Here is a 22,286-nt window from a genome sequence, read left to right as displayed (position 1 = left end):
AAATACCGTGTCGTGGGATGTCTGGCTTTATTAAACTGAAATAAGTGAGTCACGGCTGATGTCAACTAAGGTTGTTGCTACAAGCAAAGAGTTTTCCAGAAGAACATCAGTAATTCGTGTTCTCATTTGTAATTTGATATAATTCATCTGACTTAAAAGCTGTTGACAGATGTAAGTGTTTGCAAATAAAGAAACCATTTTAAAGAACGTTTGTACAACGGTGGATATTTCTTCTAGTACAAATATGTTTCATAGAACTCTTCCAAACTACCCTGATTAAATTTCTCTTTTAACTGTGCATCACATTCCATTTCGCAGCATTCCATTTGTAAATGTTTCGGTAGTGAACTCATGTCTTCGGTGAATGGCGTATAGAAAAAAAGCAGGCAATGTTTCTTTAAATCGTTTTTCGAATCTGTATTTGAATTGAGATAGAAAAGAAGCGCATTTAATCAGTGCCGCCTGTGTGACATCCGATTGATCTGATAGTGTAGGATAACGTGTGAAGTTTCTTGTTCGTAACTGTTCCCAAAACCCAAGTTTCATTTGGAATGAGGAATTAAGATCATGCATGACACTGATCAGCTGATCTATTCTTTGCAGCCGAATATTAACATCATTTAAGTAGCTAGTTATATTGATCAAGAACGCAAAGTCGGAAAGCCATTCTTTATCTTCGAACTTTGGGAGTCCCTTAGACTTGCTTTCCAGGCATGATTGTACTTCTTGCTTCAAATCAAACACTCTTTTCAATATTTTCGCAAGGGTTAGCCATCTTACTTCCGTTTATACGATATTTTATGCTCTGAATCCAAAACTTCAGAAATTCTTGGAACTGACGGTGATTCAATCTTTTCGTCTTACTAAAAGTTCACTGTTTTGTCAACTACTTTCATGACAAGGCCCATTTTGAGGGACTTGCCACATAAATTCTCTTTGTGGATAATGCAGTGAAAGTTTAGCATCGTCGTACTGCCATATTTTCCAGCCTCGTCTTAAATCAAATGAACTAAACCTTCGTGTTTCCCAGCCATTGCTGGAGCACCATCCGTTGTTGGCCCCCCGAGGTTGTTAAATTTTAACGAAAAGCGACAAATCTTGCGTCTTTGTGGTATCCTTTAGTGGACACAATGCCGCTAATTCTTCTGTTTTATTAATGTGAGTATCAAGACCTCTGACATAGATCTCCTCTTGAGCGGTATCCGCCATACATGTGTATTCATCTAAAGCTAGAAGATAAAATATAAACTCAGACTCACGATTTTAAGAATTGTCTTCAATTTGGTTTCCAATGTCGTCAACACTTCTAGCAGTAGTTTGCCGAGACAGGCTTATTTTTGATAAATCTTTGTTCTTTTCTGAACACACAATTTCAACGACAGTCTCTAAGCATTCCTTAAGCATTTCTCTATCTGAATATGGTTTTGACTTTTGGCCAGTATAAGAGCTACTGCATAATTTGCTTGCGCATAGCATATTGAAACTGAATTCACCCCTGTATGAAGTTTCCTTCGTAAGTAGTTTACCTAGTCTTTTCGAAATTGTCCTTTGTACTTATTAAACATAGCTGTATGTTTAGTCTTGTAATGCCGTTTGATGTGAAAATAGTTTACAATCAACTTGTTTTGAAAAGTTCTCAACTACACCGTAACGTTCCTCTCATTAGGTCCTATTTACTAACTGGTTCCTTACTAGTCCAGAATCACTATCAGTAACCTAAAGTAGTTCGTTCGATACAGTTCTCAAAAATTCCCTACGAAATCTACTTTATAGTTCCCGAACTTCTTTAACACCGTAATGCAAGTTGACTGTTTTGATGGGTTGTGTATCTCTGTGGTGGGATGCGAGTCTGCCACAAGGGTGACCTCCGATTCCCTGTTGTGGTAAATTTTTAAATAAAGGTGCATGTTCCACAGGCGTTTCCATGAAGCGGACGTTACATAAAGATTGCAAAAAATTTATTTGAAATGTTTTTCTTTTTTTAAAACAGGCTCCTATATAACGGATCGGTCATTAGGGATTTATGTCTGCAATGAAACCTGGATTTTTGTGTGTGATACGTAATTAGAAATAAGAAGAAGCGTATTTTTCATACAAAAGGACAATTATATGTTAATTAGCATAGATTTATATGACGTAGGTATTCGAACTGAATGGAAGAAAACTAAAAATGTAATGACCTAAACTAGACTCGAACCAGCAATGCAGCAGTTACCAGTCTCGAGCGCTGTTATTTTTTTAGTCTTTATGTATTTAGTGTATCACGGAAAAGCCTGTAGAGCATGCGACTATGTTTAAAAATGTATGTCGACTGTGTAAGTTTGTATAAAAATGCAAGCCACCTGAAAATAGAACCCAGGCCCTCCACATGGTAGGCTATCATCGTACCACAGAACTACAATGCTCGTCGAGTTGTCTGTTCTACATTTGAGTATTATACGCACTTGATAAACTTCTTAGTCTGCTCTCTTGAGAATTTTTGAGAGTAGTATTCATCTGCTCTAGGAAACTGATATTTTAGTTTTAAGCATCACATATCATGAATATAAAAAATTACATATTCTTCACTTAACCTAGCAGCCTTGCTTTAATATTTCGACCCCTATATGGACTTCTGTTGTTAAGATTGTTTGTTGAAACTATTCTACATTTTAAGCCGATAACATTGTTAATAGCTGTAAATAAGCGTGAAAGACAAAGAGTGTCCCATTTCTGTCTTTGTAAAGCGGAATCGTTATGTGTCACCAGTAAAAAGACATTTTTACATTTAAGTATTTATTTATTTTGTACTACTAAAATGAAAAGAAGGTGCTGAGGCAGAAACCATTGCTAATGTCGATTGGTGTGCCTACTCACCACAGATGAACATACAAAATAACAGCAAGCATACTAAAATTAAAGACAAGCATCGCAGATTAATTGTAAATTGGTAAAAGGTAGCTTTACTTAACCTGAAGTGATGGCAGATCTGTCGCCATCGAATGTGCAACACTTACACACGTGATAGGCGGAAACTTTACCGCCCACAGTGTTGTTTGCAGTAAACTTAAATAAGGGATATACTGGCTATGTCTAGCACTCGTGTTGCTAGCGCAGCGCAAAAGCAGTATCCGGTTGCGCAATCCGTACTGCTGCTGATTAATGGTTGCATATCACTAAGACGAACTATATTTTCATCAAAATGGCAAGCGGGCTTCTCAAAATAAATCCAGCATAGTTCTAGTTTTCGAACAGGAATATAAACAGTGAATTGAGTGAATTGAGATATTCCTATTGCAATTGGATATGATACGAATGACGATTAATGGAATGCTCTTCTGGGATGTTACGTGAAATAAAAGTTAAAATTTTCTTTCATAGGAAACAGATCTGAGGGCCTAAATCAAGCGCCAGGAGAGCCGCACGCGGCCAGCGGACCGCAGGTTGGCCACCCCTGCTCTTTCAGCTTTTCCTTTTTTTTTTATTTTCTGGGTTATCAGCCTTCTGACTGGTTTGGTGCAGTCCGCCACAAATTCCTCTTAATCTCAGAGTAGCGCTGACAACCTACACCGAAATTATTTGCTGGATGTATTCCAATTCCTGTCTTGCCCTACAGTTTTACCCTCTACAGCTCCCTCTAGTACCGTGGAAGTTATTCCCTCATGTCTTAATAGATGTCCTATCATCCCAACCCTTCTCTTTGTCAGTGTTTTCTACATATTCTTTCCCTCTGCGACTCAGAACCTCCTCATTTCGTAACTGATCAGTCCACCTAATTTTCAACATTCGCCTATATCACCACATCTCAAATGCTTCGATTCTCCTATGTTCCGATTTCCCCAAGATCCATGTTCCACTGCCATACAATGCTGTGCTCCAGACGTGCATTGTCAGAATCTTCTTTGTCAAATTAAGGCATATGTTGGTACTAGTAGACTTCTCTTGGCCTTTTTGCTAGTACCAGTCATTCTTGCTCCTTCCGTCATTTGTTATTTTACTGCCTAGGTGAAACAATTCCGTAACGTTACTAATTCAAGACCAAAAATCCTCATCTTATGCTTCTGACTGTTCTCATTTCTTCTGCTTCTCATTACTTTCGTCTTTCTTCGATTTATTCTCGGTACATATTCTGTATTCATTAGTCTATTTATTCCATTCAGCAGATCATGTGATTCTTCTTCACTTTCACTGGTGATAGCAACGTCATCAGCGAATCCTATCACTGATATCCTTTCACCTTCAATTTTAATACCACTCCTCAATCTTTCTTTTATATCCATCAGTGCATCTTCGTTGTACAGATTGAATAGTGGGCAGCAAGGACTACATCCTTGACCTACGCCGTTTTTCATCCGAGCTCTTCGTTGTCGGGCGGCCACGCTTATTATTCCCTCTTGGCTCTTGTACATAATGTATATTACCCGTCTCTCCATACTGCTTACCCCTATTTTTCTCAGTTTTCCGAGCATCTTGTACCATTTTACATTGTCGAATGCTTTTTTGAGGTCGACAAATTGTAAGAACATGTCTTGATTTGCCTTTAGTCTTGCTTCCACTATCAATGTCAGAATTGGCTCTCTGGTGCTTTTACCTTTTCCAAAGCTAAACTGATCGTCATCTTGCACATCGTCAATTTTGTTTTCCATTCTTCTGTATATTATTGTTGTCAGCAACTTGGATGCACGACATTTAAAGCTGATTGTGCGGTAATTCTCGCACTTGTCAGCTCTTGCAGTCTTCGAAATTGTCTGGAGGATATTTTTTCTGAAAGTCAGATGGCATGTCGCTAGACTCGTACAATCTACACAATCATACAATCATATGAATAGCCATTTAGCTGCAACTTCTCCCAAAGAATTTAGATATTCTGAGGGAGTGTCATCTATTCCTTCTGCCATATGTGATATTAAATCCTCCGAAGCCCTCTTAAATACTGATTATAAAACTGGATCCCCTATCAGTTCTAAATCGACTACTGTTTCTTCTTCTATCACATTAGACAAATCTTCCCACTCGTAGAGGCCTTCAATGTACTCATTTACGTAGCCGCTCTCTCATCTGCATTTGTCAGTGGAATTTCCGTTGTACTTTTGATGTTAACATCCTTGATATTTATGTCACTGAGGGTACTTATGACTTGCCTGTATGCTGAATGAGTCCTATCTACAATGATTTCCTTTTCTATTTCTTCGCATTTCTCATTCACCCATTTCGTCTTAGCCTCCCTGAACTTCCTATTTATTTCATTCCTCAGCGACTTGTATTTCCGTATACCTGAATTTCCCTGAACATTTTTGTACATCCTACTTTCATCGATCAACTGAAGTATTTCTTCTGTTATCCATGGTTTATTCGCAGTTATCTTCTTTGTGCCTATGTGTTTGTTTCAAACATTCATGATTGCGCCTTTTAGATATGTCCATTCCTCTCCAGCTGTACTGCTACTGAACTATTCCATATTCCTGTATCAATAGCCTTAGAGAATTTTAAGCATTTCTCGTCATCCATTAGTACGTCTGTTCCCACTTCTTTTAGTACTGATTCTTCCTGATTAATCTCTCGAATTTCAGCATGCGCTTCATCACTACTACATTGTAATATGACTCTATATCCACTCCTGAGTTCGCCCTAGTATCTAGTATCTGATTTCGGAATCTCAGTCTGACAATTATGTAATCTAAGTGAAATCTTACCATATCACTCAATCTTTTCCAAGTATACCCCTTATTCTTGTGCTTCTTGAAGAGAGTATTCGCTATTACTAGTTGAAATTTATTACAGAACTCAAGTAGTCTTTCTCCTCTGTTATTCTTTGTCCCAAGCCCATAACCTCCTGTAACCTTTTCTTCTGTTCCTTCCCCTACAAAGGTATTGGAGTCCCCCATGACTATTAGATTCTCATCTCCCTTTATGTACTGTATTACCTTTCAACATTCTCATATACTCTTCATCTTCAGCTTGCGACGTCGGTATGTATACCTGAACTATCGTTGTCGGTGTTGTCACTTCTGATAGAAGCAACCCTATCACTGACCTGTTCACTGTAACGCACCCTCAGCCCCACTTTCCTGTTCATATGATTCCTGCTCGCGTTATAGCATTTTCTGCTGCTATACTCATCTACTAGAAATACTTTTCTTCTTTCTGTTTTACTTCACTGACCCATACTATATTTAGAATCAGCCTTTGCATTACCCTTTTCAGATTTTCGAGCTTTCCTACCACATTCAAACACCTGACACTTCACTCCCCTACTCATAGAATGTTATACTTTCGTTGGCTATTTAATCTTCTTCTCATGGTGACCCCTCCCTTAGTAGTCCCCTCTCAGACGTCCGAATGGGGAAATATTCCGGAATCTTTTGCGAATGGAGAGATCATTATTACATTCTTCAGCTTCAGGGCCTTGTCCTGTGGATAGACGTTATGTGAAAAGACCGTTGGCAGAGTGAGGGTGACTATTTGTGCCGGTAGTCTTCGGCCCCCAATGCTGATTATTAATCTAAACGTAAGCGGTGACTGGTGTCAAACCCAGGATCCAGGACGGTTTGATTATTAGTCAAAGACGCTGCCCTTAAACCACGGGTCGGCTGTTGAGGAAGAATGGGCTGCCATTCCTCCACAGACATTCGTACACATCATTGAAAGTACCACCAACAGAGTTCAAGCCTTCATAATATCCACTAACAGGTATCTTAATGCTTCTGATCAGGTAGTGTAGTCTATCCTATCAGTCCGTTGCATCTTACCATCACGTCACAAAATCTACTATTTACGATACGATAACAAGAATTCAGTCAGAATGATTAAAGTGTAAGCTATTTACAAGAAGAAATCTTATTAGAGAGACACTATATTTCTGTATTACCGATCATAACGCTTGGACAGCTATTGTCCAAATATTACAACATCCCATTTCTCCTAGAGAGAAACACTCAGTGTATGCAAAAGACCATATAGTCAGTGCAGCCACAGCTGCGAATGTATCTTGGAAGTTAGAAAACAACTTTAGTTGTATGAAAATCCATTTTACTGGACTCACCATAAAAATGACTTTCACATAGCTGAAACGGTTTTCGAATTTTCAAGACACTCAACGTATCGTGGTTCACAGGCTTCTCAAGGATTGACGTAACCAACAGGCGCTCTACCAGATATCTGTCTGTTTGCTATTTTTGGCTCCAAGGATATTTACTTGTACGCTTTCGCATTAACCATAATTTTCGTCAACTGAAAATGATCGTTTGATCGAAAGCAGTCTCGACAAACGCACATATGCTTGCAGCAGCCCTCTGATGGTTATTACTGTCATTTTTCGACGTCATCTTGTCAAGTGCCCCGTCCCCTAATTGTACAATTTATCCTGCACCGTTGACGGTATGGTGGTTCTCGCAGTAGTATATATGTGGAAGTATTTCCTTCGTACATAGCAGTATGTCCGTGTAGTGTCAGTGCAGGCGACGTGACGTCAGGCGCCGCCAGTGACACGTTTGGGGGAGACTGCCACGAGCTCAACTTAATAACATCGACGGCCTATTAAGGCATCCCCTCCTCATCGAGCGCCTCTCGTAATTTAATAATGGGCGTCCCCGTTCACTCGTCGATTCCCTTTCTTCCTAATGCGCCTCGAGGAGAGCGCTCGACGCTCCTTGCTTTCCGTTGGCTACTGAACTCTAACAGCAGAAGCAAAACTTTTCGCGCAGTGACTCAAGCACACTCAACCCTTTGAATGGCAGCAATCCACAGGTGTCTCAAGTTTGTATTGACCATGTCCGTTAGCTTTAGAAAGTAAGTTCCGACTGAAAGAGCACTGATGGAATAGTGTGTGTCTGCCTGTCGATTGTGCTGAAAGAGCGAAGTAAACTAGATACACGCAACAAAATTGCCGAAAGGTGCTGTTCTTAATGGATGTTCCCATAACCACATCGTAAATGAGGTGGCTCGATTTGTCAGTGCATCGGCGTTGACTGTCTAGAGCATCTACGAGTACTGGAAACGTGGCTCATACGTACCACTCTTAAAAAAATATCTTAACTTCCAGGATCCGAAGACAGTTGTCACAACTCATCACTGACGACTGGTTTCCAAACGGACAGCAACTGCTGTAGTCTATGAATGCAGGTCCAATTCAACCAGTCTCCGAGAGAATACTGCATAGGCAGTAATGGGAAGTCAAGTACTGGTAGGCAGAAAACTATTTACTGTATGGGTATCCAACTTTATAGTAATAATGTGCGGTGCTGGATTTACGTTATTGGTAATGTTAGCCTCATGACTTTCCGTTAGTCACCGGTACTGATACGGTGACTTAGCGGCGATACTCCATGCTAGTTTCATGGTGCTGTGTGAGCCATGGGAACAAGCGAAAGGGGATGGTTGCTCAAGGTAAATCCGGTGACCGCTTGCAGTAAGGGGTCGCTGGCTTACAGGTAATATCGGTGGCTGAGCCCTGCTTTATCAGGCGCTGTGACGACGCTGTCACCATGTGCCATTTACACTCCGTGTCGACTCACACTTTATTAGATTTCATCATTGTGTGAATTACAGTTGCAGACAGACAACATGGCTCTGGTCAAGGTGAAATACGAAATTAGTTGTAAGTTCTATGGAACCAAACTGCTGAGGTCATCGGTCCCTAGTCTTACACACTACTTAATCTAACTTAAACTAACTTACGCTAAGGACAACACACACACCCAAGCCCGATGGAGGACTCGAACCCCCGACGAGGGGAGGAGGGGGGGGGGGGGGGGGAGAGCCGCGCGAACCATGGCAAGGCCCCTCAGACCCAACCGCTACCCCCTGCGGCAGGGCTTTACTCGTAAGGTTGTAATATCTAAAAAAAAAAAAATTGAGGAATACGGAGAGGTTCAAAAATGGTTCAAATGGTTCTGCACACTATGGGACTTAGCATCTGAGGTCATCAGTCCCCTAGAACTACTTAAACCTAGCTAACCTAAGGATATCACACACATCCATGCCCGAGGCAGGACTCGAACCTGCGACCGTAGCGGTCACGCGGTTCCAGACTGTAGCGCCTAGAACCGCTCGGCCACACCGGCCGGCGACGGAGAGGTTCTCTTTCGGCACCAGGACTGATGAACGAAATTTGCCAGTTAGAATTCATTGGCGACTTGGGAATCTCTCCTGGAACAGTCCGACGGCCAGTTTTGCCACAATTGTTGAAGTACTTATCATCGCAATGGCTGTGAATGCTGGACGCAGTGTGCAACATTCAAGCTATGTTAGAGCTGTGTCACAGCGGCGGAACATTACATGGTTGACCGACTGAAATATGCTACGAATAATAATTGTGAAATGATATTAGTGCGTTTCTAGGCTGTCGTGGGTGCAGATGGTCGTCACACTGAGCAAGTGACAAATGTTACCCTCTCCTGCGGAAACTGATATGGCTCTCTTTCAATGGTTCACACGTTATTTCTCTTCTGAATTTGTCATACAACCATCTCCATCAAGTTTCATCTACTGTCACTCGTTTTTCATGGGGGCCCTCTTATGTAGAGAAAGATTAATTATTACCACCCTGTACTTTAGGAAACGCGAATCTAAACAGCGAGAAGCTATCGCCGTGCGCCGGAAGGAGTGGCCGAGCGGTTCTAGGCGCTACAATCCGCGCGACCGCTACGGTTGCAGGTTTGAATCCTGCCGCGGGCGTGGATGTGTGTGATGTCCTTAGGTTAGTTAGGTTTAAGTAATTCTAAGTTCTAGGGGACTGACGACCTCAGCAGTTAAGTCCCATAGTGCTCAGAGCCATTTGAATTTATCGGCGCGAGGAGAGACCGCTCGGTTTGAGGCGCAATGTCACAGGTTGCACGGCCCCTCCCGCCGGAGGTGCGAGTCCTCCCTCAGGAAAGGGTGTGTGTGTGTTGTTCTTAGCATAAGTTACTTTAAGTAGTGAGTATGTCTAAGGATCGACGACCTCAGCAGTTTCGTCCCTTAGGGATTCACACACATTTGAACATTTTTGAGAATCTTCAGTGGACGAAACGAGACTGTACAACATCAAACTGCCGGTTCTTATTGTGATCGGATGAGTAGTGAATTTACGGCAGTTCAAATGCTACAAAGGTGTAGGAAAGGAAAGTTCCTACGACGCTTTCAGTCATTAGCTCGCATCAGATGTAGTTCAGATATGAGGTGGTTTTGTGGTACTTTTGGTATGATTATGGTATGAGGGTGATTCATCCAGGTTACCGTGAGCATGAACCAGGATGTTTATTATAGCTTTCTCAGTTACGAAGTGATGGTCTTTCCCCTACATCTTCATCTTGGGTATTCTGTGCATACGCTTATTTTCTACGCTCACCTGGGCGACACGCATGTGATTCTAGTTTGTTGTGCACTGAGGCCCATCATCAACCCTCTACTGTTCCGCTAAATCATCCAAACTAAATAAAACAGCAAATGTGTGGCACTATTAGAAATAGATGGTGGTACGTTGCAATAAACATACCTAGCAATTTAGTGAACTACTGGATGCAACTGTCAACTAGTGGCTTCAGATGGACACGGTATACTTGAAGATTTTTGCTGCACAGTCACTTCGTCGTCAAATTGAGACGAATATCAAGGTTAGCAGAGGTGTACTGCTTCGATGACTCCTGGAGGATGGCTGATTTTTCTGTCTTGTGTGCTTGTTTTAGGGTGTGTTTGTTTTATAGTGCGATTCAGGAGAGATGATAGGAACTAAAGCAAAATATTGTAGTTTGAGATGGAGTTCTAAGCAATAACAATAAAAATGTATGGAAATTATACTGTATCGGGAGTATGATTTAATTGATGAATAAATTTTGTTGGGTAAGTAGGATGATCAAATCAGTATCAGAAATGGCAGAACCAACATGAAACCAGAAGAACTTCTACAGTGAGACAGGGTTGGCTCCCCTAATTTTTATGCATTTCGTCATGTTGGTACGCTAATTAATAAATTAATTGGATTGTGCCTGTAGGGTGAAAATGATTATCGGGGAGCGATACGTGGTTTCATCTGTTTCCTCTAACTTCTTTTAGAGTCAAGTGCATGTAGTGCATAGTTTTTGGCACAAAAACACCATGCTACTTTCATGGTTCTGTTTGAGCTATGGGAACAAGCGAAAGAGAATAGTTGCTCACGGTAAATCTGTTGGATTCCTAGTGCAGTAAGTGTTCGCTGGCTTACATTTAATATCGGTGGCTGAGCCCTGGTTCAGCAGGTGCTGTGATGACGCTGTCACCATGTGCCATTTGCATTCCGTGTCGACTCACACTTTATTAGATTTCATCAAACACTGTGGAAAGCCACACGCTGCTATATGCCAGCAAGCAGTTAACATCGGTAGCAAACCTCATCCTATAAAACGACAGATGGTCACATAGCGTGAGAATGGAGATGAGAGTAGGAGCCAAGTCTTATTGCAGTGTACAGAGAATGCCGTGATTCACCCTTCAAGCAGTTGCATCACTTTGTGTATTAATATTAATTATTTAAATATTCGTGTACGAAGCCAACTACGCTGCCGACATAATCCTCACCGACAGCTACTTAACTACACGTATTTTTTTCTGTAACTTCAAAATCAGTTTCACATTGCAGTTAGATCTGTGCATAATACCGTCAGCCAGTGGCTGACTAAACTGAGCAGTTAAAAATGCACTCTGCTCAGGCAGGCGTGAAACACTGAACACGCAGTTTAGAACGTTCTCTCAAGCAGTGCTCTGACAAGGACTCTCCGAGTGGTATTCAGGCCGACCAAATGTACTTACTGGAAGTGCGTATTTTATCTCTATGTTCTTTTCTGTTACATGTTAATGTGTCACGGATAATGTTCATGTGCGATCTCGCGGCTGTGAGACTTCGAAAGGTCATTAAGGCCATGTCCGAATAATTTTATGAGCTTGCAATGATGTTCGATAAGTGAAGAGTACGCTTCGCGAACTTAGATTAAGGTTTTTGTGTTAGAGTGGCTCTAATGGCTGTTATTAATCTTTGTTCTATTAATTATTATTACTATTCCGAGACTTTCATTGAAGTAGCATTGAGACTTTTCCCACTTCTCATGCCATCACTCACAATTGAATATATGTATGTGAGAATATGAAAGCGGTAGAGAAAAAGACTAATTGGGTCATCGAGACAACTTTACAAGACACGAGGTAAGCTAATATCTTCTTGGTGAGCTAGGGAAACCGAAAGTTTGTGAAGATTATCTTTTTGAGTTGGTAAACCAAGCCTCCCACATGCAACAACAGGTGAGGAAGAGCTTCCCCTATTATTATGTCCGACAGCAACACTCCTTTTATTTCGTCCTAATTAATGTATAAGTTAAGCAACGATAAAAATTCGAAAGGTGTCGCGACACATGGCATTCCTTGTGTGGGGTAGGCGCCATGAAACAGCTGTGAAATTTTAAAAAGGATGTTCTACAGTCGGGATGCACAGGTTGTAAAATGGAGACGTACCCTTGGATGTAGTATTCTTTCAAGAAGTATACAGGAAAACAATGCTTGCGTTTGAGTTGGAGCATAATAATGTTCTTCAGGTAAGGTTCTCTGACCATAGAAACTACAGATGTAGGTCTTCACTAAAAGGCACCTTGTGGTGGATGAAAATGTTTCCACCAAGATGGTATGAGGAGCATGAGACGTACAGTCTAATCTCGGCTGCGCTTTGGTTTCTACTTTTTGGGGGTAGAAAGTACAAGTTCGGCACAGAGTATGGAAAAATTTGAACGGTCGTTTCTCAGTAGGTGGGAGCGTAGGCCATTAATTCCTTCAGAAAATATCCGTAGCTGGCAGATGCAACTTTTTTTTAAAACTTGTTACTGGATTGGAGTTCTAAAGCTAGTCCTCAAAATTTCTGGAGGAAAGTGAACGAAATTATAACACTGAAATCTGCGGTGGAGAAGCAGGAAGATTATGTGGAAGGCACTCCTGGAGTGAAGCTATCTTGGTTTTCAGTAATCACTCGTAATCCTCGAAAAAAGTTTTGCAGTGATGAGCTGCAGAGGTGGAAGGGCGACGGAAATGTGGAAAGCGTGGCCATCCCACAACAGATGCTGGGGCTCATGCAGTGTGTAATGAGGCATTACGACGCAGGGAGATAGAATACTTTAAATTCTGCGCCAAGGATTGAATTGAGAGGAATGTAGAAAATAATCTCTGTAATTTCCAAATTTTATTCACTTTTGTTTCATACTCCAAGAAGGAACAAACAACACTCGATTGTTACCTTGTATGTGACGGACGCTTTTCTTTTAAACAACGCAGCCATATTGTCAGTATTAATAATTTGTGCGACGAGCGTAAGGAAAGTCTTATTGTCTAGTAAATAAAACAGTGAAAAATATTCCAGTCTTACGAGAATTATTTCAGTCGACGTGGCATTATAGTACTTTGATCCACCGTCCTCGCTAAAGAAGCCGACGCCGCCTTAGGAAACAAAGATAGGAACATTTATGGCGACCAGTGAATTAATATTGTGGCAGAAGAACTATTCCACCTTTAAGGTGAGAATTCTCAATAAATCGACAGCAACGTAAAATTCTAAAATATTGTTAATCGAAAATGTACATTACATTTCCGGCAAAATTCAATAAGCACTGAATCTGCCCGCGTTCAAAGCCAGTCATTACAGTCCTTAGGCCTTTAAAAAATTCTAAAGTACCATTTCCATTTCTTTCTTTCATAAAATCAATAAATTTAATTTTGTTTTATTTATTTCGCCACACTTCCTACCGCTGACAGGGACAGTGCTGGTGGAACAAAGAATAAGTACTTGATTGTTGTACTGCAATTGTACTTGTTCTAATTACTGTTCCTCTGTTACATGACGCACAATCAAAATAACGAATAAGGTGAAACAATATTAATTGTATAAACCGATGGCACAATAACCAGAAGAAATAAGAACAACAATTTACAAAACTAACGTAATCGTGAGTGACGCAGCTCAGCCTGAAATACGGTAGGAAAGCGCAAACGCGTACAGCGGCTGCAACTTGGCTTTGCTCCACTTAAAAGCAGAACCTTCTCCTTTCCATATTAAAATCCTGGTAGTGTTTGTGGCAGCGCCCAACACACAATTGAACTTTGATAATTACATGTTTAGTTCAATAATCACAGAGTTAGAAGCTGAACCTTCTCCTTTCCATATTAAAATCCTGGTAGTGTTTGTGGCAGCGCCCAACACACAATTGAACTTTGTTAATTACATGTTTAGTTCAATAATCACAAAGTTAGAAGACGTAGTACGCCATCCTGTAAACTTTCGATGCTCACCAAATAACTATAGTGAGATATATATTTTAATTCACCTGCGAGAGAATTTAATCATTTAGATTAACAGTAAAGTCTAGATAAATATAATATCTTCATATCGGAAATAGGGAATTTTAATTTGACAAATGTTCATGGACACGTCACCGATTCTGACAACAGGGACGTAAATGATGACGCACAATATAATTTAGAAGTAAATACAATTCTGTTGCACTCCACAACTATTAACAGTAACGAACCACTTGCAAATGAAACCCTGTACACAATCGATGAAGCATCGATTATCAGATCAGATGAAAATATTTCGCGTGAAATCAGTGAACCTAGCCCGGTAGTATTTCAATCAGACCGTGGTAGAGAAACAATGGTTACAAATCATGGCATAAATACCAACACACACGCTTCGACAGTTACGCTTGACACATTATATAGTCTGATGTCAAACGTGAGCACGCAATTATCAGATTTAAATGTTAGTCACAACACGACGAACACAAAGAAAACTGTCGAATCTAGAAAGCGGTCACAACAAGACGAACACAAAACTGTCGAATCTAGAAATCTGCTACAACACGACAAACACAACATTGTCAAGCATGGAACCTGGGCTCCAACAGCAGTGTAAGCATGCGATTTGGAAATATGAACAAACATTTCGATCAACGCTTAAATAAACTCACCAACGAAATCGATCGAAAGATCGAAGACAAAGTCATCAAACAGCCAATAGTGTATATAATGTATTGGCAAATGATTTAGAAAAGAAATTTTCAGATCCTACAAACAAACAAGAACAGGAACTGTCATCAATTGTAGAAACACACAATCAAACACAAACGGTACAAAAAGAAATACAATAAAACGTAGAGGTTATTCGATTAAATTTAACAAAAAATACAGTCCGTATGTGAAGAAATATCTGACCAAGTTAATAAAGTTAACGAAGAAGTCGGTCTTCTGAAACAGGAGACTCGACGTATTAACGAGGACATTATCAAAATAAATGAAACTTTAGAAACCGGTAATGTAAAAGAATCAATAACTCACGGGATACAAAACTTTTTGATAAATTAGGTAATGAAAACAAAGTAGCCGAGGACAGAATATGCAAGGAATTTGCGGGTAGAATAAGTGTTTCAAATGATTTGCCTACGTCAAGCAACAGACAGCGTGACACTTACTCGCCCGTGCCAGATTACGATGTCAATCACGCAGAACATCACACGCCAAGTCCGGCGTATGTGCACGCACCGGCGCTGCAACATGCAGTAGGCGTGCCGCCTTGCATGAACAATTCTAGTAGATGAGAGCCTGTTAAAACATAGACAGTTTCCAGTTTTCTCCACGGAATCCAGAAAAACTCATCCAGTCGTATTCTAGGAGCATTTAAAGATGTCTTACCAACTGGACTGAGGCACAGACGATGTAGTAGGCTTCACACAAGGCGACGCACTTTTGTGGACCACAGACATGGCAGAACAGTGCGTCACCTACGAACAATTTGAACGGGATTTCTTGGAGAAATATTGGTCTACTGGGGTCCAAGAGAGACTGCGACGTGAGGTATTCACCCCACAACCGTTCAAACTTAAATACGGCGGGTTGCAAAAGTATTTCGAAAAGTATTTGAATAAGACGCGCTATTGTACCGATCCGATACCGCACGTGGATGAAAAACAGACTACCCGCGAACTTACGCGAAAAAATTGTAACCGTACGGGAGGAAGACCTTGAATACTTTCTTTCCTTGCTTGACTCAATTGGTCTAATATGTGAAGAAGAGCCGAGCACAAGTAATCGAAATGAATACACCGGAAAAAATCAACAATGGTAGCGGGAATCATTTTAATGGCAGTGGACAAAACCAACACAGTTTACATCTGTATGTGACCAGGCCAAATAATGGAAACAGTAATTACGGATATCGAAGAAATTCGGCGCCACAGAGACGTGACGATCTAAGATATTATGTAGATTACGGTACACGCCGGTGTGGAAATGATAGATATCACGTGAGTTATCGGTCAGGCCCACGCGATGAAAGGTGGCCCACCAACGAAAATTAAAATAGTTACAGTAATAGGAATAAACGACCAAGGTGAAATAGCGACGGCCGGCCGCAAGGGAATGTTGCACTTAGCGGTCCGGAAACTTACTGGCTGCAGAATAACTACTCAGTATGTTTGATACCGTTGGTCTGACCAATGGCGAGAACCTAGGCCAGGGCCGTGAGTGTAGCCTCCGTGGTGGTGAATGCCATGTGGACAACATATGGCCATTTGGAGTAGGCATCATTGCATAGGCGGCCGAAGACTTCCGCCATAAGAAATCAGCCTCATTCTGCCAACAGCCTTGTCAAAGAGGGCGGACGAGCGGATAGAGGTTCAGGGCACTCTCTTTTCCTAGGGGTGGGAAATTGCCCCGAAAGGCGGAAGAATCAGCAATGATCAACGATATGAGGATGCAGAAGGCAATGGAAACCACTGCATTAAAGACACGTAACGTGTATCCACAGGACATGTGGCCTGTAATTGAAGAAGTGTCATGATGATCTCTCCATTGGCAAAAGATTCCGGAATAGTCCCCCATTCGGATCTCCGGGAGGGGACTGCCAAGGCGGAGGTTACCATGAGAAAAAGATTGAATAATCAACGAAAGGATAACGTTCTACGAGTCGGGGCGTGGAATGTCAGAAGCTTGAACATGGTAGGGAAACTAGAAAATCTCGAAAGGGAAATGCAAAGGCTCAATCTAGATATAGTAGGGGTCAGTGAAGTGAAGTGGAAGGAAGACAAGGATCTCTGGTCAGATGAGTATCGGGTAATATCAACAGCAGCAGAAAATGGTATATCAGGTGTAGGATTCTTTATTAATTGGAAGGTGGGGCAGAGGGTGTGTTACTGTGAAAAGTTCAGTGACCGGGTTGTTCTAATCAGAATCGACAGCAGACCAACACCGACAACGATAGTTCAGGTATACATGCCGAAGTCGCAAGCTGAAGATGAACAGATAGAGAAAGTGTATGAAGATATTGAAAGGGTAATGCAGTATGTAAAGGGGGACGAAAATCAATTGTCATGGGCGACTGGAATGCAGTTGTAGGGGAAGGAGTAAAAGAAAAGGTTACAGGAGAATATGGGCTGGGGACAAGGAATGAAAGAGGAGAAAGACTAATTGAGTTCTGTAACAAGTTTCAGCTAGTAATAGCGAATACCGTGTTCAAGAATCACAACAGGAGGAGGTATACTTGGAAAAGGCCGGGAGATACGGGAAGATTTCAATTAGATTACATCATGGTGAGGCAGAGATTCCGAAATCAGATACTGGATTGCAAGGCGTACCCAGGAGCAGATATAGACTCAGATCACAATATAGTAGTGATGAAGAGTAGGCTGAAGTTCAAGCCATTAGTCAGGAAGAATCAATACACAAGGAAGTGGGATACGGAAGTACTAAGGAATGACGAGATACGTTTGAAGTTCTCTAACGCTATAGATACAGAAATAAGGAATAGCGCAGTAGGCAGTACAGTTGAAGAGGAATGGACTTCTCTAAAAAGGGCCATCACAGAAGATGGAAAGGAAAACATAGGTACAAAGAAGGTAGCTGCATAGTAACCATGGGTAACAGAAGAAATATTTCAGTTGATTGATGAAAGGAGGAAGTACAAACATGTTCTGGGAAAATCAGGAATACAGAAATACAAGTCACTGAGGAATGAAATTAATAGGAAGTGCAGGGAAGCTAAGACGAAATGACTGCAGGGAAAATGTGAAGGCATCGAAAAAGATATGATCGTCGGAAGGACAGACTCAGCACGCAGGAAAGTCAAAACAACCATTGGTGACATTAAAAGCAACGGTGGCAACATTAAGAGTGCAACGGGAATTCCACTGTTAAACGCAGAGGAGAGAGCAGATAGGTGGAAAGAATACATTGAAAGCCTCTATGAGGGTGAAGATTTGTCTGATGTGATAGAAGAAGAAACAGGAGTCGATTCAGAAGAGATAGGGGATCCACTATTAGAATCGGAATTTAAAAGAGCTTTGGAGGACTTACGGTCAAATAAGGCAGAAGGGATGGATAACATTCCATAAGAATTTCTAAAATCATTGGGGGAAGTGACAAAAAACGACTATTCACGTTGGTGTGTAGAATATATGAGCGATATACCATCTGACTTTCGGAGAAGCATCATCCACACAATTCCGAAGACGGCAAGAGCTGACAAGTGCGAGAATTATCGCACAATCAGCTTAACAGGTCATGCATCGAAGCTGCTTACAAGAATAATATACAGAAGAAAGGAAAATAAAATTGAGAATGCGCTAGGTGACGATCAGTTTGGCATTAGGAAAAGTAAAGGGACGAGAGAGGCAATGCTGACGTTACGGATAATAATGGAAGCAAGGCTAAAGGAAAATCAATACACTTTGATAGGATTTGTCGACCTGGAAAAAGCGTTCGACAATATAAAATGGCGCAAACTGTTCGAGATTCAAAAAAAAAGAAGGCGTAAGCTATAGGGAGAGACGGGTCATATACAATATGTACAACAACCAAGAGGGAATAATAAGAGTGGACGATTAAGAACGAAGTGCTCGTATTAAGAAAGGTGTAAGACAAGGCTGCAGCCTTTCACCCCTACTCTTCAATCTGTACATCGAGGAAGCAATGATGGAAATAATAGAAAGGTTCAGGAGTGGAGTTAAAGTACAAGGCGAAAGGATATCAATGATACGACTCGCTGATGACATTGCTATCCTGAGTGAAAGTGAAGAAGAATTAAATGATCTGCTGAACGGAATGAACAGTCTAATAAGTACACACTATGGTTTGAGAGTAAATCGGAGAGAGACCAAGGTACTGAGAGGTAGTAGAAATGAGAACAGCGAGAAACTTAACATCAGGATTCATGGTCACGAAGTCAATGAAGTTAAGGAATTCTGCTACCTAGGCAGTAAAATAACCGATGACGGACGGAGCAAGGAGGACATCAAAAGCAGACTCGCTATAGCAAAAAAGGCATTTCTGGCCAAGAGAAGTCTACTAATATCAAATGCTGGCCTTAATTTGAGGAAGAAATTTCTGAGGATGTACGTCTGGAGTACAGCATTGTATGGTAGTGAAACATAAACTGTGGGAAAACCGGAACAGAAGAGAATCGAAGCATTTGAGATGTGGTGCTATAGACGAATGTTGAAAATTAGTTGGACCGATAAGGTAAGGAATGAGGAGTTTCTACGCCGATTCGGAGAGGAAAGGAATATGTGGAAAACACTGATAAGGAGAAGGGACAGGATGATAGGACATCTGCTAAGACATGAGGGAATGACTTCCATGGTACTAGAGGGAGCTGTAGAGGGCAAAAACTGTAGAGGAAGACAGAGATTGGAATACGTCAAGCAAATAATTGAGGACATAGGTTGCAAGTCCTACTCTGAGTTAGCACAGGAAAGGAATTCGTGGCGGGCTGCATCACACCAGTCAGTAGACTGATGAAAAAAAAAATCAATGATGAGTATCCAAATGGACCCCAAAACGACCCACAATATCGATATGGGTGTGGTCCCAGGGCCGGCGAGGCACAGGCCAGGGTGCAAACGACTGAGGGCGGGCTTGCCTGGTGACACTGACAAAATGGCTCTGATCACTATGGGACTTAACTTACGAGGTCATCAGTCCTCTAGGACTTAGCAGTACTTAAACCTAACTAACCTGACGACATCACACACATCCATGCCTGTGGCAGGATTCGGACCTGCGACCGTAGGGGTCACACGGTTCCAGACTGTAGCACCTGGAACCGCTCGACCATCCCGGCTGGCGGTGACGCTCACAGACGCTTTACCCACGGACCAGGCACCTAATATCGCCATCGATGCTGGGCCAATACACGTGCCAGTGAGCCAAAACTTTCATACAGGACATACCCCAGTGCCTGCGGTGAAACAAAGTGAGCACCCAAAGATTCAATTGTGGAGGGATGACCAAATGGTGGGCATCCTACTCCATAGCCCCCCTTTCCACCCTTTGTCCAATGGCTTGGCGGAGAGGCCTGTCCACATTTTTAAACACCAGTTGACTAAGGCAGTCGACACATCACCAACCACCCTATATCCGAGCACCTATCGCACTACGCCCATTGACAGACACAGTCCAGCAGAGCTCCTTCATGGGCGACAGCCGCGAACACAACTCCATTTGCTGATTCCATCCCCCTCCCGCCCTCACTCCCGGCCCCCGCAGCGGTATGCCCCTGGCACTGCCGTGTGGGCCCGCGAATACGGGTGCAAGGCGGGTTGGACACCCGGCACGGTTGTCGCGGCCCATGGGCTGCGTGTGACGTCGGTGCAGACGTCAAAAGGGCTGGAACGCCACCATCATAATCAGCTCTGCTCTCGTGCTGCCACAGGACTCGCGCAGCCGCCTCTTTCTCTACCTCCTTCAGGCACGGACGTGGTCCTGAGTCATTGTCCCTGCCCCCGGTTGCCGTCTCGCCACGGGCCTGCCGCCGGCCCTCTCCGCCTCCGGTTGGATCGGAGGCTCCCTCCTCTGTCCTGGACTCTGGGTAGGGTGTCATGGATATCTCGGATGTCCTTTCCGCCCCGCTAACTGCAGTTGATGCACTCAGTTCCTCTTCCCACTCCCGCCCACCTTGGCATTGTCTGGGGCGTTTCCGCCCCTATGTGCAAGTTTCAGGAGGGAGGGACCTAGTACCACGCGCCACTGAATTTGATTTCGCGCCAGACGTCATGGACTTCGAAGATCCCTAGAGGTCTGTGCACCATCGAGATATAAGTTGTGGCGGCGCGCACCTCCTGACCCACTTTTAGTGTGAGAGCGCCACAGTGGAACACGTGGTTCCAGCGGCCTATAGCAGTGCCCCCGATAGAGTACTTAAGCACCTGCCTCTCGCTCAGCTAGCCAATAAGACCTGGTTCCACTCCCCCCACCGACCCAACCCGAATCCCACGCCAATCTCGATGTGGTCCTTGCCTCTCCCAACCTCCTTGGGTGCATCACCGCAGATGTCCTTGACCTCATTGGCAGACCATGCTCCTCTTCTCCTCACTATCTCTAGTGGTCACCATGCCCACAATGCTCCTCGCCCCTACATCCCTCCGGAACTTGTCCATGATTACTCCCGTGCCAACTGGGATGCCTACCGGGACTCCATCCACACCCAGGTTGAAGGCCACGACCTTACCCTCCAATCTCCTAATGACATCTCTAGCACTGCTGCCTTCCTGCACCAGACCTTGTCTGACGCCGTCGCCACCCATATCCCCACAAAAGGCTTCAACTCTCACTGCCCCGCCCTGCCTCCACAGGCCGTCCTTCTCCTTTGAGTCCCGCCGCCTCAACCGCTCTTTCCTCCGCACTCGTGACCGGGATAAACTACCCGCTACCGGTAATTACAACAACACATCCGCAACCTGCTTACTGCGAAGAAACGCCGTGCCTGGCGCCAGAAATGAACTCAACACCACGCTCCCAACAAACTCTCCCAAGTATTGGTCTGCTTGCCACCGCCTTACAGGGAACCACCCCAACCCCCAGTACCCTCTCCTCCTTGATGACTGTCCCTTTCCTGACACCTCAGTAAGGCCAACCACTTTTCCTCTAACCTCTCCGATGTTTTTTCCAGCCCAAATGATCCCCACTTTCATTATTCCCTCTTCCCTGATGTCAGGGACCGTACAAATACCTCTCTTCATCCCCTTGCTCCTAGCTTCTAGTACTTGGGCCACACACCACCATCTGAACTGAACACTCTCATCACTACACAGGACATCAGCCTCACACTCCGCACTAAACGCAACTCTGCTCCTGGCCACGACCGTATTACCCACTGCCACCTCAAACAATGCCCTCCCTCCTTCCTTTCAGTCCTTGCCACCCTCTACAATGTCATCCTTGCCACTGGCTTCTACCCCTACCTGTGGAAAAACCTCCCATATCCTGATGGTCGCCAAACCAAACAGGCCTCTATCTGATGCCTCTTCCTATCATCCTATATGTCTCAC

Source organism: Schistocerca americana, chromosome 3 (assembly GCF_021461395.2).
Source record: "Schistocerca americana isolate TAMUIC-IGC-003095 chromosome 3, iqSchAmer2.1, whole genome shotgun sequence".
NCBI lineage: Eukaryota > Metazoa > Arthropoda > Insecta > Orthoptera > Acrididae > Schistocerca > Schistocerca americana.
The sequence above is the reverse complement of the archived record's forward strand: the minus strand, read 5'-3'. Positions refer to the sequence as shown.